Source organism: Sceloporus occidentalis, unplaced genomic scaffold, assembly GCF_023333645.1.
Source record: "Sceloporus occidentalis isolate IW3139 unplaced genomic scaffold, rSceOcc1.0.p SCAF_4, whole genome shotgun sequence".
Lineage (NCBI taxonomy): Eukaryota > Metazoa > Chordata > Lepidosauria > Squamata > Phrynosomatidae > Sceloporus > Sceloporus occidentalis.
This window is the reverse complement of record NW_028316984.1, coordinates 92905864-92920056: the sequence shown is the minus strand read 5'-3', so window position 1 is coordinate 92920056 and position 14193 is coordinate 92905864. Positions and strand designations below refer to the sequence as shown.

At 42.1% G+C, this 14193-nt stretch overlaps 1 protein-coding gene across 10 annotated transcripts in view; it reads right to left on the bottom strand.

Moving 5' to 3' along the window:
• Window positions 1-14193, bottom strand: part of LOC149314349 (tetraspanin-4) — a 771146-nt gene that overhangs the window by 178818 nt on the left and 578135 nt on the right. The window lies entirely within an intron of this gene.

Here is a 14193-nt window from a genome sequence, read left to right as displayed (position 1 = left end):
GAGGGTGACCAAAATGGGAAAGCATGCCCTACAAGGAGAGGCTTAGGGAGCTGGGTATGTTTAGCTTGGAGAAGAGACAATTAAGAGGTTATTTCATAGCCTTGTTTAAATATTTGAAGGGATGTCATATTGAGGGTGGAGCAAGCTTGGTTTCTGGAACAATGGAGGCAAGGTACTGAAAAAGAGATTCCACTGAAATATTAGGAGGAACTTCCTGATAGTAAAAGCTGTTCGACAGTGGAACATACTCCCTCGGATAGTAGTGGAGTCTCCTTCTTTGGAAGTTTTTAAACAGAGGATGGATTGCCATGTGCCTTGTGTGTTTCTACATAGCCGGGGGTTGGACTGGATGGCCCTAGAAGATCAAAGACCCTCTCTCCTTCCCAGCTTCCCCTGCCTTGGCCTCGCAGAGAGAGCAGAAGAGGCTGGCATAGCTCCACCATGTCTAGGCCCAAGAACAGATGAAACGTCCTCCCTCCATCTCAACTGCCACTACTCTAGTCTCATAGGGAGAGAAGAAAGAGACACAGCTCCATCGTGCCTGAGCCCAGGAGAAGATGAAAAGTCTCCTTCTATCCCAACAGCCACTGCCCTGGCCTCCCAGGGACAGAAGAAGAGGCAGGCCAGGCAGGGGGAGAAGAAACAATATCTGCTTGACTTTATCCTCTTGCCCAGTGCCATCCCCTTTTTCTTGGGTGTTCTGTCTTCTTCAGATTGTAATCCTGGGGGAATATACATGGGGACATTTGGGAACATCTTGGAAAGAAACCGATGCTTCATCTATTTGTAATACCAGAGACAACTGATCATGTACATGTAAGCCAACTTCAGCATATATATTCTTTCTGATTTCGTAGATGTATTTCTGTATTTACAGAATTGTTGACAACTTTTTCTTTATGACCAAGGAATTAAAGACAGGGCAGAATAACATTTCCAAAAATCCAAATTGTAAGTAATATGGCAGAGATAGCTAATGTGTGTAGGAGTTGTTTTTATACATTTCCCCCCTCAAATTATACACTGCATTTAAAATAAATTCCCATCAAAGTAGCTTTTATACCAAAGAAAACACCACAAGCATTAAAGCAATTGCAAAAATTTATAGTAATATAAAATGTTAAAACGGGGAAAACTCAGAACAGATGCAAATGCCAGGCACATATAAATAATCTGAGCCTGAAAAATACAGTTTGTGTTTGCGGTGTTTTTGGTACAGGTATAAGATTACTTAATGAGAATAAGGTTCATTCTCCCATTTCCTGTTTTGCCAAGAGACCAGAGAGCAGGTCCAATATAAGTACAAGGAGATGATGGAAATGGGTTGTCTTCATGCTTTCACCTCCCCTTCTAAACTCCTCACTATTTCTGTGAAATGAAACTGTGTCCATAGCATTTCTATATATTGGGCCTAAAAATAATGGTTTTTATTATTTAAAATATTTATAAGGTATCTAGTCAACAAATCCAGATAAACATTTTAAAACAAATCCTTTCAAAATGTTTTTTAAATTTTAAATACATTACAACAGAAAATCCACTCATTAACCTAGCTGCTGAAAACTAAGTCAAATAATTTACAGAGAGTTTTCAATCCTTGCTGAAAGCGAGAACAGGAGTTAAACACATTTCCTCTGGAATATTGCTTAGCTGGGTGCATCTACACTGTAGAAATAATGCAGTTTGACACAGCTTTAACTGTAATGGCTCCATCCTACAGAATCCTGGGATTTGTAGTTTTGTGAAGCACCAGCACTCTTTAACAGAGAAGGCTAATGACATTGTAAACCTACAAATCCCAGGATTCTATAGGATGGAGTTACAACACTTAAAGTGGTGTCAAACTGCATTGTTTTACAGTGTAGATGTACCGGTACTAGCTGTCTTGGAGCCATCACAACAAAGGTTCTGTTTCATGGTTCCTGCACAAATACAGTCGTCCCTTCCCTTACGTGGGGATCTCTTCCGGACCTCCCCCCGCGTAAGGGAAAATACGCAGATGCTCAAGTCCCATACAAATGAATGGGGCTCGTGCCTGCGGCGGTGTGGCAGCGGCGCACAGGGTGCACACCATGGGAGCACACGCCATTGTTTTCCTCTGGCGTGTGGCTCCCATCCTTCTGGTGCAGGTTCCAGCACATGCTGAAGCCATGTAAAACATGCCCGCATAAACCGCAGGTGCACTGTAGTATCAACCTCAGCCAGAAATGGAAAGTGTTATGGTAATATCTGGAGAGTAGTACAATGGAGAATGCATAGATGCTGTTACCTACATCTATTCTCAATAGAGCTTAGATCTTAATGGGGAATGGGAAAGAAAAGATTTCATGAATGAGTCCTCCAAAATAAGACAACAGCCTCTAATCCCACACCCATAAATATATTAATATTTTGTACTGCAAAAATCACTCTTCTTTGAAATTTTGAAAGGAAAGACCTTAAAGAGGAGAAGCATGAATTCTAGGCATAAATCTGGGGTTTCCAGATCTCAGGACTCAGTCATTACTCTCTGGTTTTTATGGGGCATCAAGACACTGATGCAAATTCTCCACTCAGCTCCAGGTTAAGAGTAAAGGACTTTGTGCAAATCTCCAGCTCTGCTAGCAGAGTAGCAGCTTGGTGCAATCTGTGAGGGACACCTGATTCTTTGCTACAACTTGCAAAGACACTCCAGAAGAGTGGGTTTATGTATTTACTTTACTTCCTTCTTTGCATCCAGCCTTTGTGGAACTCAGACTCTCCTTCTGCTTTGCTCTGTGTCCACCTCCTGCCAGGAGCAAGTAGGTTACACTAAATGTTCCTTAACTTGTCACCTCAACTAAGCGCTTGTTTACACGTGAATGTATTATGCAAATTGCTGAAATTTTGCACATTCACATCAAAAGTTGTCTTTGTTTTCCTGTAAAAATTCACATTTATTTGTATCTATTCACCTTCCCTCTGCAGAAAATGTGTAGCCTTACAAATGTATGCAAAGCAGACAGATGGCAACATGTGCGATAATGTGTATTTCTGCAGATATCAGCAGCTACTCTGGTAAAAACCACAATATCGTTTTCTACTGAGTTTAAGGAGTTTTTCAGTCCCTCCCCAGGAAAAAGCCCTAACTCCTGCACATCATGTGTTGCGAGATCAAATTCAATTTAACTGAAATGAGGAATATTTTAATTGTGTAAATAAGAAGGAAGAATCCTCTCATTTCATATTGATTTGAGGACAGCCACTTTAAATAATATTTCTTTCTTGATTTCCAAACAGGAAAATATGTTTCATTTGTGGTGTGTGTGAGTGAGTGAGTGAGAGAGAGAGAGAGAGAGAGAGAGAGAGAGAGTTTGAATGACAAGCTGTGAGCAACTGTGGCTGGTACTTAATGTGTAACACTTAATAGATATCATCAGGGGATATCCCCAGGCCTCAGATTTTGCCCTGAAAACCTCATGCCATGGGATGACCCTGAACTGGCAATCGATGGAAATCTGTCTACTGCATTTCTGAAGAGTATTCCATTTTTCTGGCCTCATTATTGTAAATATCAACAGAAATGTCACAGTCTGTGTCAGATATGGTTATACTAAAAACATGAAGCGACTGCATCTGAATGTACATTCAAATGTAAGCACTGTCTCTTAGGCGGGTTACAGACCGCCAAAAAATACGTATGGAATACGTATTAGGGTTAGGAAGGGGCGGTGCTTCCGCACCCCCTAACCCTAGTACATATTCCATACGTACAACATGGCGGCGCCCCTTCCACATGGGGGCCGCCATGTTTACATATCGGATGCATAGCGTCAGACGTGTCGCGGCGCCTATGATGTCGCGAATGCGCCAGCGGCGCCTCGCGATGTCACAGAGGCGCCGCAAGAAGGAGCTCCATTTTGGAGCTCCTTTTTTTACTCCGCGCGGGAGCCGCGCGGTGTGGCTGCTACGGCTCCCGCACGGAGCAAACGGCGGCGGCGGCAGACCGCCTCAAAGCAGCGGTCTATAACCCGCCTTACTTTCTATGGAACAAGTATCCAAAAGCTTTAAATGGGAAGTACTTCCAGATGTCCACCCCATCTAAACACAAATTACTACACTACCACAAACTCAAACCTAGCTTAAAGCACAGCTGTGTATTCAGATGCACATCTAGCCAAATACTTTTTTCCTGAAGAAAAGTAAATTGTAAAGAAATGGAGAAAAGGCGAATTTAGAATTGTTATCCATGTTCTTGTTGTTGTGTGCCTTCAAGTTGTGACCCTAAGGCAACCCCATCACAGGGTTTTCTTGGCAAGATTCAGTCAGAGGGGGACTGCCATGGGAACCCACTGAGTAGCCACACTCTCTCAGCTTCAGATGAAGCCTTCATCTGTGGCTGAAAGTGTATAACTATACAGTCAGTTTCCATGACCAAACAAGAATTTGAACCCTGGTTTCCAGAGTCAATGCTCAAACCACTACATGACACTGGCTTTACCACACCACAATTATTTCCAAGTGTTCCAGATGATCAGATGTCATAATTTTAATCCCCTCCTTAAATGCCACAAATATCAATTTCTGAGTGGAAGAAATGTCATTCCTGGGACTAAAATTGCCCAAATGATTGCAGAACTCCCTCTCAGTCATCTGGAGGACACTTGCCCTAAATCTTTTATTGATTGGCATGGCAAAAACCCTTTGTTGTGCCAGAACTGTTGCATAAGTAGGAAACACCAAGCAATATATCAGTGAATAGATGAGAAGTAAACACACTGAAATTTCATGACCGCCAGAGACCTCTTGGGTCACTTATTCTAGTAATAGATTTCACAACCTTTCATCTTTTCTCTATTGCTGGGAGAGAACAGCATGCTACCTTTCCCTCAGCGTAAAATTAAGTGGCCAGGAGCAGTTGGCAAATGGACACACACTCCTACATGAAAGGAAACTGTTTGGGAGTTCTTTGCCACTCTCTTTTCTGCTTTAAGCATCACAATCAGCTCAATGAGGCTGATTACCAGCAGCACTGCACACTCCTGCTCTTCATGTCCTACTCTCAGTGTTTTCTCTCATGGGTCTGATAGGCAGTCCTGAACTAACCACATCTATGTGCTGATTTGTGCAGTGACCTTATAGCCCCATTATACAGATTGCATAAATGCACAGATCTGTCAGCCTGGCTTCAGGCCCAGCACTCTCATGGAGTGCTGCCAAATGGCTTACAAAACGGTGGTATCCTTCCCCTCCTGCTGTACTCCACCCATGTGTGATGCTCAAAGCGGTCTTCTGTTTCCTACTGCTGAATCTCTCTGGAGAGTCCCTGGAGGCCTGGAGGAGGAGGGGAAGGAGGAGCCACACAGTGCTCATTTCCAGCACTACAGCCACTATTGCTTCCCTCTGCAAAAAGAAGAGCCAGAGCATGGTGTAAATTGTTAATAGTGCTCTCTTCCCCTCGTAAAAAGGCAGGGCTGATGCCTGACTGCTGTGCCTCATGCATAATTCATTGTGCTCCTTAACGTGCACAGCTCCTCTCTACAGTCCATTTCACAACATAAAATTTAGCCATAAAAATCAGGCTTCTCGTGAAAAATGAATATGACACCTGATTTTTTTGTAGGATAAAGAGGGGCAGAACTGGATGCCTCAATGTACCACAATAAACCAGAGAGAGAGAGAGAGAAGCCAAGCCATCAACAGGCTAAGGCATGCCTAGCATTGGAGTGCAGCTGTCCTAGACTAGAAAAAAAGTGCATGGAAAGAAATACAGAGAAGTAGAGTCAAATATTAGGACTCCTAAGAATACATTTGCTATGTGAAGTCTAAGGCTTTCATGGCCGGCATCCATAGTTTTTGGTGGTTTTTTTGGGCTATGTGGCCGTGTTCTAGAAAAGTTTGTTCCTGACGTTTTGCCAGCATCTGTGGCTGGCATCTTCAGAGAATGTGAGCTGGCATCTTTACTGAAGATGCCAGCCACAGATGCTGGCAAAACGTCGGGAACAAACACTTCTAGAACATGGCTACATAGCCCCAAAAACCCACAAAAACAATATATTTGCTGTCTCTTATTAAGTCTTCTGCCAGCCTAAAAATGATTCCACAGCAAAGCATGTCCATGGATGATCCAAACCTGAACTAAAATCAAATTAACCAAGGGGCTATACAAACAATCCTGAAGGGGTGGCCTCCAGCCACCCCTTCTTCAGCCGAATCAGGGCCATGGCAACCTCATGTCACAGCCCCAATCTGCCCTTCCGAGGTTGAAAGGGCTCCATAGCCATGGCAGCACAGCTATATGGCACCCCTTCAGTGCTGCGTCATATAGATCATCGCCATCTGGAGCAGCATGTGGTGTCAGGGTGTCCAGGTGTGGGGGGTGGGTGGAGTTGTCAGGATGCTATGCCCCGACTCTGCCCCTAGACCAGCCTGAAGGGCTAGTCTGGACAGGGCCCAACTGACTAAACTATCAAAACTAACAAAATGAATTTCATCAGGGAGAAATGTAGGGTACCATACTCAGACAGTAAAAATAAAAATGCACAGATTACACAGGTGGGTGAAATATGGCTTCACAACAGTACATGTGTAAGGGATCTAGGAGTCTTAGTGGACCACAGGCTGAACATGAGTCAGAAATGTGATGCAGCAGCTAAGAAAGCCAATGCAGTTCTAGGCTAAATCAATAGGAATATAGTATCTAGATAGAGGGAAATAATAGTACCACTCTATTCTGTGTTGGCTAGACCTCACTTGGAATATTGTATACAGGTCTGGGCACCATAATTCAAGAAGTATGTGGATAAGCTGGAGTGTGTCCAGAGGAGGGCAACCAAAATGGTGAAAGGTTTGAAAGCCATGCTCTATGAAGCATGACTTAGGGAGCTGGGTATTTCAGCCTTAAGAGGTTTAAGGAGAAACATGATAGCCATATTTAAATATTTGAAAGGAAGTCATATTGAAGATGGAGCAAGATTATTTTCTGCTCCTCCAGAGACTAGGGCACAGAGCAATGGAGTGAAACAAAAAGAAAAGAAATTCCACCTGCACATTAGGAAGAACTTCGTGACAGTAAGTGCTGTCCAACAGTGTAACACGCTGCCTTGTGGTGGAGTCTCCATCTGTGGATAGTTTTTAAACAGAGATTGGATGGCTATCTGTAAATGCTTTGATTATGTATTCCTGTATGTCAGGGGACTGAACTGGATGGCCCTTATGGTCTCTTACAACTATAGGATTCTAGGAACTAGCTGAAAAGGCAAGATCAACTAGCTGCAAGATTAACCAAAAGCAACCAGCTTCAAGACCAAGCTACTGTATGCGATCACGTGCTTCATGCAATCACATGAAGCTAAACCCAACCAAATTCTAAACACACCTGGAGTTTGAAGAAGGGTGCAGCTAACTTGTAACCATGATCAACCCTGATGTAATTGCTCTGAAAAGTGGCTAAATTTCAGAAGAGTCTGAGGTCCCTAGCCAATGGCCATTTTCACCATTACCATCTTATTTCAAATCATGCTGGAACTGTAGATATTTTTGTAATTCATTTTTGCCATTTGTTATGATCCAATAAATCGTTGGTGCCCTTCTGACAGTCTGTCTTTCAATTTAAATTGTTCTGAACACAGATGGGGGAAAAATTGCTTCTGTAACAATTTTAAATTACTGGAAATGCTTGTGAAATGAGTCACTTTCCCCTGCCGACCTCCTCTCCATAAATTACCACACATCATACTTTATTCATATGGATAATAAAATGACAACTAATTTTAAAGGGAAGTTTGGGTTGCTTTTAAAATATTTTGCTAGGTAAATTACAGATGCAAAGAGCAAAGGGAGGAAAAAAAAAACCCCAAAGAGCATAAGATATATGCTGGGAAAGAACATCAAAAAGTTGAATTAATTAATGCCGAGGTAATTTAAAAAGTTGGACACTCTCCAACATTTTACAAGAAAGTCAAATGCAACAAGGACGTTTGAATGTTATGCCCAACAGGGACTGAAAGGAAAAGAGCAACTAGTCACACACACACACACACACACACACCACACCCAAACCCCCAAATTTCATTTGTTATTCTGTAGGTACTTAACTTGTCAATTTGAATTGGCTTTTTGCCTTCACAAATTAAGACAGCACAACTTTTAGAAGACAAGCACTTTCTTCTATCTGGTAACCAATCCAACGTTTGTGCTCCTTTAAATGTACAATAGGTCACATGGTGAGAAGGTCTTTGAAAAACCAAGCTAATTTCAGTGCATCCTCTCCCGTTTCCAAAGGCCTTTCACCTTAAACAGAGGTGTCCTTAACAGGATAAACTGCAAACATGACAAGTTGCAAAGACACCAAAGGCCTAATGAAATATGGCCAGAGCTTCAAAACTATTTTATACAAATTTGTTATGGAAGTTGTTTAAGAACTCTTCAAAGCAATTCATTCCTATTTGCATTCCATAAAACATTTTGATGCTTTGTTAAATTACCACATTACTTGTTATTGTTCACTACTTTTTCATTTAAACAAATCTTCTAAAAATGGCCTAAATTTGAATAACACCCCACCCACCCCCCAAAGTAACATGTTAGTAGTTATTAAGCTGGGTACCCATCTCCATCTGTTTCCAGCTTATTTTAGCATGCTCTTGTTTGGTGCAAATGTGTTTTGTGTATGAGATGTACTAATGCAATGTCACTGCACCAACAAGCTAGGAGGAGCACAAGGAGAAGGAAATGGGGGTGGGTGAGAAGATGGTGGCTGCATGCATTTGGGCCTATCATGCCATTTGGAGGAAGGTGAGGAGTGACGTGCCAGTATTGCATCTCCCAAGCCTTTTTGCTGTGCAAGCCCTGGCAGCAGTGGTGCAAGTCTTGGGAGGGGGGAAAAAGTCCTTCAGGGCTACATCCAAGCTTTCCCCAAGTCTCAGCAGCAGCATGGAGCCTGGGAACCCCTCCCTTGCGTCATGTGTGCTGTAAATAAGGCAGTGTGAGATGTTGCGGGAATGATGGCACCTGCTGAAGCCACCAGATGGATTTTATCATCTGTTCACCTGTCAAAAAATGCCCCCCCCAGCTCTGTGTTGCCACATCTCCTATTTAGCTGGGCTTTTCCAGATTCTCAGTTCACTGTCCTGTTGCCTACTTCCATAGCCAGCTGATTGAGAAATAGTTCCAGCTGCCTCCTAACCCTTGCTTGACATCGCAAGGACCCAATTCTAAGACATCACAAGGACCCAGCCCCATGATATCCTGAGGACTCACCCCTCATCTAGGTTTGGTCCTGAAATCTCAGGGAAAGGGATGCTGATTACCTGGCAACCCTGAAGGTGAGACAAAACAGAAGTGTATAAAGATGTGCATTGCGTGGGAGGAAAGCCTTTCTCATAATACTAGAACCTGGGTCATCTACTAAAACTGCATGGTAGGTGGTTCCAGGATAAAGTAACTACTTCTTCATTCAGGCCATAGTTGGCCACAAATACCTTGGCCACAAACTTCATTGCTTTCAAAAGAGGACTGGATAAATTCATGGATGATTAGGCTATTCAATAGTCACAATGGCTATATATTATCATCAATATCAGAGGCAAAATGCCTCTTTATACCAGTCACTGGGGGATTTGGATGACATTCCACTTATGCCTTACTTGTGGGTTTTCTGTAGGCATCTGGTTAGCACTGTGGGAACAGAATACTGGATTAGATTGACCTTTATTCTCATCCAACTTCAGTCTTCTAATGTTCAACTCCTGACACACACACCCAATGTTGCCAGATTGTCACTCCCGTGATGCTCCACCATTGGCTATGCTGGCTACAGCTAAAGGAAACTTCAATTCAACACATGTGGAAGACCACAAGTTCCCCAGACATGTAATAAATCCTGAATGAACCATCTACAACACAATGCTATACATGCCTAGCCAGGATTTTAGGAAGGGGGGGGGGGGGTCCAGACTAAGTGCCACCATTATAATGGGGCTTGGGCGCAGCAGCGCAGCAGCATGCACCAATAATTTTTCTAATGGAAGAACCCCCCCCCCCTTGGCTACGTCCCTGCCTACTTAATATTCAGGATTACAGCCTATGAGGAAAGAGTTTAGAAATCAGGCTATTGATAAGATGAGAAAATCACATAGAAAGTATAGAGGAACTGATGATCATAAGCAGTAGAGCTGAATGGTTCCAGTGTTAGTGAGATGGTGAATCCCAATGTGCTAGATTATTTGGAGGAGAGTTCAGTGATAGATCCTTTAATGTCTGGACTAAAATCCAGAGTGGACTCAGTACTTTACTGATTATGAACACCCCCCCCCACACACACACACAGATTATAAGCACTTTCAGAAAAGACAAGAGTTTAAGCCCTGATGGTCTTCAGATAGTAACTGAAGAACTATACACATGGCATGCATATAACACAGTTGTTTCCTTAACATACTACTTCTTATGGTTTACACTAATTTGATTGGTGGTGCCATTCATCAGTGGTGTGTTTTGCAGATGCAATACATGCAGTTCTGCACACATTACTGGCCATCATATAACCAGCTCTGTCCATGGTACAAGCAGGTCTCAGTAAGCAGAGAGGCTGTTGTGAAAATAGGCTTTAAGACCTTCTCTTCCCATATCACTGCTAAGGTTATCAGTAAAGCTAAAATCTTGCTCCTTTAAAATGGCATGATGTCAAAAAGAGTTAAAGCCTTAGAAAGTTGAAAAGAAAAATAATTTTATTACTGAAAACAGCCCAATATGTTTGGCCTGGAAATGTTGTGGTATTACATCAGGGGATTACGACTTCAAAATTAACCTGCAGGGACTTTAAAAAGAGTGCTTCAAAGTTTATGCCTAGCAACAGCTAATTTAGAAAGTAAACATTGATTTACCAAATTCCCATTGATTCCTCATTCAGTGGGTCTATGCTAGTTGCAAGAAAACATTTGAATCTAAGCCATTTGGTGGTAAAATGCTTTATTCATGTGGAACTAAAGCAAAAATATTCTTTTTATGCCATTTTAATTACCTGCCACAGTGTCACTTTTATGTTTTTTATGTTTGAATTATTTTTTATGAATTTATTTTTAGTTGCCTTCAGCTGTATATATATTTTTAGTGGAAGGACATGATGTACATTATCTTAATAAACAAATATATGAAGCAGTAATTTTGAATCATGGCTAGGAGACGTTGATAGCTCCACTAAACAGCTACCTAGGCATCCTTAACTCTAATCTTTAATGTAAATGTAGGAAAATACAGGCTTAAAAAAATCTCTGACAATGAAGCTCTTTTTACAAAGTATTTTTTAACTCAGCCCCCCCCCCCCCCCCCCGATCCTTCCTTGTCCTCCACCTAGCTGGATATTTTTAGTAGCATCAACACTGTGAGGAAGTACAGATTTCTGGTGTCAGATTCTAATGACTTGTCTGCTGTAAATAATACAATAAGGCTTGAGATGAAAAATAATGGAACTTTAGTCTAGCTGATCCTACTCTAGCTGTGTGTGGCTGCCTACCACAGGCAATGGAAACAGCAACTGTCTCCAGAGTCCCTTATCCACCATGTGTAAACAGGAAGACAAAGAGCCAGAACTCATGGGTCAAAAGGCCCATGCTCCCCCCAGCCTTGCTTAAACCTATCTAGATGGCATAGGTTATTAGCCCTGGGCCATGTGGTTATAGCACAATACATGCCCAATCTGGGGAATTGTCCTTAGCTCAAAGAGAGGAGCAGTCTCTAGTCCTATGTTTACGAAGGTAGCCAAGGTAATATTAGGTCAACAGAGACAAGTTTTATGAAAACTGACTACTGTTTATTATTCATACACACTTAAAACAATCATACACTCATCCAATCACCCAAGATTTCAAGAATATAGTAAGTTAGCATTGGACAGAGGACAAGAGGCCTTCTGATGGTAATATTCACCTGTGTGGCACGATGCTCCAGGGTCTGGATTGATGAAGACTCTGCCGCATGGAGGGGAAGGGGGGAAGCGGTTAGAGGACTGGAACTATATCAGAACCCAGACAGACGAGGAGTTTGATGGGATTTTAACACAGAACACTGAACAAAGGATTTGAGGGACCTTAAATAAAGCAAAATATAGCCTCAAGCAGAGTTGTTTATCCTATTTCAAAGCAAAAACCAACCTACATATTAAAGATTGTTTGCTATATAGACAGTCTCCAAACCGATGGTTCTGGCCTGGCAAAACATCCCAGGCCATAAATCTGCCCAAAGGTGTGAATGACTCCCCTGATGGCAACTCCTATCTTGGCCTTTTGATCTATGTTCCAATAGTGTACGTGATGCCTTAGCCTTGCATCTATGGAGGACTCCAACATCATCTATCCCATCAGGCACTCTGCATAGGGTCATGAGAAGAAATGCCATCCACACTAAGGATTTTAAGGCCCCAATGCTATTAACAGTTCCCCTCTTTTGAAGACTTTCTATGTTCAAGCAAGGCTGTGATAGTATGAGGACTTCACATCCAATTATCTCCACCAAAACCTTTTAAGTGTGTGAATTTAGAGAGTCTAACCCAAAGCTCAGGTGGATATCTTTGGTCAGTAAAGCCTCCTGTAGCTATCTTAAGGTAGGGGCATTCACACCTGGAACCTATTTATCCACTTGCATATCCATGTTTGCAACATCTCTGACATGGAAAGGGCGTGTCTGGCTGCATAGGTATAGCTAGGTGCCTTGCTTCCACCCTTGCCGGTGGTGATGGGGTTCTTCTCACCAGATGTGATGGTGAAGGCACATATGGGGTGCATGGTGGCAGTGAGTTGATAGCACAGTAATGGGCAGAGGTGTAAACCCATACCTGTCAATGCACCGGTGCAGGAACTAATCCAGGTCAGGGCCTAGGTCAGGATGGTACAGGCTTGGGCTGTGCTATCCTGCCTATCTGCTTAGGGCCAAAGAGAAAAGAGGAGAGCAGATAAAACTGCTACCAGCTACCCCCAACATGTTTTAAAAAATTAGATCTTTCAGATAAGTTTGGCTGTCAAAATGAAAATCATAAGAAAAGTGGAATCTCGTGAAAGACTTAAGTGCTCTCCAAAACATTCAAAAGGTTTTTGTTCATTACACAAGTATTACTTGACTTGCATGTTTCATTTCACACGGGCTTAGTTAGATTTGGATAGAAATGTTGCTGTAACATACTGAAATAATTTTTCTTTTTGTGCTGCTATCCCCATTCTCTCCACATTATTTCTGCCTCTAGTACCAAATTTTCAATTGAAGAAGTAATGTGCAGGAATACACCCACTTCATTTACAGATATACCTGTAATAACACAAATACCTAATAAGTGTCAAGGAAATGCAACATGGGACATGCAGTTATAGAAATAAAATATGTATGTGAGAGTCAGAATGACTAAGCATGAACAATTAAGAAATCACACAGGTGTAAAGGATGATATAATTTAGAAGTCTTGGGAGCCAAGGACAAAATTAAGGAATGTACATTGGTAACACCTGAGATTTGTTACTTGTACAAGGTGATCAGATGGTGTTCATGGGTTGGACTTGAGTATGGGATGAACAAAAGTCAACCAATCATTGTGAATGTACACACCCACTGGGTGGTAATTGTCTAGTGGGTGGTAACAAACATTTGCTATAATAATTGCCGGTTTTGCTAATGTAACTTGTGGGTAGTTGTGGAGTATTGGTAGAGTGTAGAGATATTGTGAATTGTTGGGCATATAGAGATAGTAACTGTATATAGTAGAATAAAGTAGATCTTTTATCTAAGACTACTGAGTTGTGTTGGTGTCTTGAGTGAAGATACAAGAACCAGCAGAATCCTGATGGTGTTTGGAGACATCTGAAGAAGAAGAGTGAGAAGGCTTGGAGAAGATTGTCAGGGTCTTCAGCCTATTCTCAGAAAACTCTGCTGCTTTGGGAGAAAGCAATAACCACTGACCAAAGCTGGTCAGCTCAGCTTCATTAACAAGGTGGTGAGTTACAGCCTGAGGTGTAGAGCAACAACTCCCATCATCCCTGACATCCCTGTCAAATAATGACCAGACACATGTAGACATTTATGAAGCCCTTTCCTAGTTTATTTCACAGGATGGAGCTGCAGTGGTCTGTGTGGCACCTGAGTCTTAATGTATGAGTTAGGTGAATTTCTTGATTCCAAGCTTTGTAACTTATGAAGGGAAGAAGTACTATGACCTTACTTTTTCATTAGTGAATTTTTTGTCCTTGAATT